The following is a 3,927-nucleotide window of genomic DNA, read 5'->3' as shown; positions in this document are numbered from 1 at the left end:
TCCGCCCAACACAAATTGGGGTCCGGCAGTAATAGGACCCTTTTTCTATGAACTAAAAATTGACTTCAATTCTGTATTTAGCCTTGCATCTACTATGCTGATTTAAATAATAATAATATATAATCATTTACAAGTCAGGTACTTGATTCAACTATTATGAGTTTGGGGTTTTCCATTCGTTTTTGCTTACCTACAAAGTTTAGGGAAGTTTTCCAATGGGTTTATGAACTAGAGATATGGTTATATTTCTGGTCACTAGATTTTGAGTTGTTAAGTTTTAGCTCAAAATGGCATTAGGAACAATCTGAATGTATGTCCTTGTCTTTGTGCTCATTTTAAACATTAGGATGAGTGAGCATACACGGTATTTTAGCTATTTTGATTTTAGTTTTTCATCTTCTTGAGTTAGTAACAACAACGTTTTGGTTTGATGTTTGAGAGGTTTAGAAAATTGGAAGTTAAAGTGCACACCACTCAACTTTTTAAGCGTTTAATTTCTAGTGGATTAGTAGGTTCTCTTACTCTTTATACTGTATTTTTAAGTGCAATATTTCTTTTTGTTGGTTATTTCTTTTTATGTTTTGTGTTTATTGAAAAAAAAAAAAAAAAAGCTTGTCCCAAATCCTTGGCGTGGAATGAGTTCTTGAAAAATATTTTTTTGGGAGTTTTGGTTCAAATAGGTTGAGCAACATAGCTTCTAAGATACATTAGACACATCAGCCCACCACCTTTGAAAGTACAATCTTCCTCCCTCCTTCGAAAGTATTGTTTTCTATGCCCCCACCCTTGTGCACATTCGAACTCACCCACTTCACAAATCTGCCTTGAACTTTATAGAAATGTGTTGATGATATGAGATTTCTTTTGATCATTTATTCTTTTGTGTGGGTTGAATTCAAATTCTTACTGAATCTTTTTGTGCAGCTAATAATGATAGTTAATAAGGAATTTGGTCTAAAACTTTAGCTTATGTATACCGGAATGCAACTCGTACTAGAGCCATTACGAGTAAGAAAGACTATGCAACACCAACCACTAAATCTGGTATTGGTGTATTTCTTCATTATGGAAGGTGTGCTTGTAGTATTGTTTTATGTTTAGTAGTACTTTAGTGGTTATGTGATCATATACTTGGTAACGGTAATGATCACATAACCACTAAAGTAGGGAATGTTGCTTATTAGTTCTGCTCGGAAATAAGAGAAAGGAACGAAAGCAGGCAAGAAATCCGACTGCTTTCATTGTTTGTATTCATCTGCTCTTATCTGTCTTGATCTTAGTTACCAGCCCATGGGTCCTTCAAAGCAGGCTCTCTCCGACAAATCCGATGATCCCATATCACACAAGGTGCGAAGTCTTGTTCTGTAACAACCAAATCGTCCACCAGGCGGGCTCCAGTTTGCATGACGTGTTGAAGCGTTGGTCTCAAATCAAGTGATAGAGATTTATATCATGTGTTCTGATAAGGTAAATTTCATCCCTTCATTTTGGTGTCCATGATGTATTTGTGTATTTCATATGTACTGCATAATATTTAGGGGTATTTAGTTTTTGAGCCACTTTTATCATGGATAATTTGTAGTTGGTCACCAATTGATCGTTTATTAGCCTTTGGGCCAAAATTGATGGTGATCCATCCATATTTTCTAAATTAACACATTTACCCTTGCACGTGTATTACACGTTATTGAAATAAATGGCTAAAATCAATGTTTTGTTCAAATCAATGGCTACCGTGACTATTGATCCCGACCATTTATTCGTAACACGTGTCGTAATCTCTCCCGATAAAAAATCCTAACACTCTACTCAATTCGCCCACTCGATCTCGAAACAAAGAGCAATGCAGAGAAACACAACATAATTGTGAAAAATTCATAATCGTGAAATATTCGTCCACTCGATCGTGAAACAAAGAGCATAGCAGAGAAACACAACATAATACCAGTTCACGTATTAAACAAAGAGCATAGCAGTTTCTCTGCAACTATGCATATGCGGCGAGGGAATCGTGAAATGACGCTTCTTTTATTAACTAAATGGGAGTTGAATGATGCTATACCTAGATAAGATCATTGGGCTGATGTATTGCTATACGATATAATCGTTACGTTGCCTATACCTCAAAATGCATGGAAGTGCCATTGATCGTCTTGTGGAACCTTTGTTCCTTAAAGTCAATTTATTTGTTCTGAACTCGGGTAGTTCTCAGTACTTACTACATAATTTTGGTTGCAATGCTTGTAGGATGGGTGTGTCAATGCCCTTTATTCAACCCCATCCATATACACTGATGTAAAACATGCAACAAAAGAACGGTAGCCTGTCAAGACTGAGGACTTCTTCCCGTGAGTTCAATATTTTTATCTTGAGCCATTGACTGATTTTTTCTCATAGTTATATCTTTACTCAAGAGGCGTTCAATTACCAGATATGCAGACCACACAAATGCCTACTAGACATGATATTTTACGAGTAGGCCAGCCATCAAGCGCTATGTTAGAATGATGAGTAGTTATTATTTGGTAACAATTTCATCTCTCTTGCTGTTAAATCATGAACTAAATTTTACCTGGGATACTTTGACAATTATGTTGAATTTTTCACGATTAATTTTGGGTGATCATATTAATCTCTACTTTGAAAAATTCATGTTGGGTTTTGAGTGGAGAGCAAAACCGAATGGTTTTGTTGGGATGATGGTGGTTAATTCGTAGTGGCTGATGGTGGATACAGAGATGCTGGCGGAGAAGATGACCGAGAGCACGATCTAGTGCTCCCGGCCTTGTTTAGTTACATAGATCTATGGAAGTTTAATTTAGACCGTTGGATTTGATCTAAGATTTGATCATTATTTGCTCACTTTAAAAACTCACGTGATAGACACTGGGCAAGGGTGTTTTAGTCATTATACAAAAACTCTTTTTGAGACCAACTGTCAACGCAAAGTCAACGCAGTCAACCGTCAATTTTGGCCCAAAGACTAATAAACGATCAATTGGTGACCAACTGTAAATTATCCATTATAAAAGTGGCCCAAAAGCTAAATACCCCTAATATTTAGGTATTAGGATGTGAGGTTTTACTATACATAATATAAAGTTCAAGATATATAATACCATTAGATAGTACCAGTTAAGTTGATCGCAATTTCACCTACTTGGCATATTATATATATTTCATGTATGTCCGTAGTTGCTGCCCTCTATATGCACCGTTTCCATTATGGTTTTTCTTTTTCTAGCAGCTCAACTTATCTTTATTGGTTTATTCATTTTTTTTTGTAGTATAGCTAGACTTATTTTTACTTCATGCAGGTAAAGTCATTTATACTAGATTTCTTTCTCATTCTTTTGATACAATTTGCAGGTGTTATGAGGCAAGCCTCACCAGCAGGAACATGTAAGATAAAGAGATGAAGTTTTGGGTTCGACATATTAGATTTAATTGTAGTTAATTAGATATGTAGATGGTTGATTTGTTGGTATCAAATGGATCAATAACAATTTTTTGTTTAGTCAAGAGTTGGTTTTTGTAATCAATGAGATACATTTGTTTTAAGATTTGAATGATGGAGTTGGTGCAATTTGTGTTTGGAATGGCTTAAGTGTTTTGAAGAATGAAGATTTTTTTTTAAAGTATTGTAATATTGCCACGAATTGTTATGATGAATGGAGTTCATTATTTTTTTAATGTGGTGTGCTAGTGCAAAGTTCAGGTGGTAGGAAGCCCATAACAAACTGGGCTAGTATATAATATATTTTTTTTAAAATAATTTCCATATTGTAACGGCTATATCTGTTACAAATCTGTTAGCAATAATGTTCAAAATTGCTCATTGACGTTAGTAACGCTTATAATTGTGACAAAGGCCAAAAAATTAACTAAATCTACCTACAAGATAAGCGTTACAAATAATTTTAGTAA

General features: G+C 34.9%; 1 long non-coding RNA gene across 2 annotated transcripts; it reads left to right on the top strand.

Moving 5' to 3' along the window:
• Nucleotides 1-3,687, top strand: LOC147499338 (uncharacterized). Of its 2 annotated transcripts, XR_015194464.1 has the most exons (4): nt 1-1,467; nt 2,248-2,348; nt 2,432-2,525; nt 3,370-3,687. It is a non-coding gene; the product is annotated as an uncharacterized LOC147499338 (long non-coding RNA). The 2 variants fall into 2 exon arrangements; XR_015194463.1 differs by lacking the exon at nt 2,432-2,525 and having other exon boundaries at nt 4-1,467.
• Nucleotides 3,688-3,927: the final 240 nt, after the last annotated feature.

This window comes from Coptis chinensis, chromosome 5 (assembly GCF_015680905.1).
Source record: "Coptis chinensis isolate HL-2020 chromosome 5, ASM1568090v1, whole genome shotgun sequence".
Classification (NCBI taxonomy): domain Eukaryota; kingdom Viridiplantae; phylum Streptophyta; class Magnoliopsida; order Ranunculales; family Ranunculaceae; genus Coptis; species Coptis chinensis.
The sequence above is the reverse complement of the archived record's forward strand: the minus strand, read 5'-3'. Positions and strand labels throughout refer to the sequence as shown.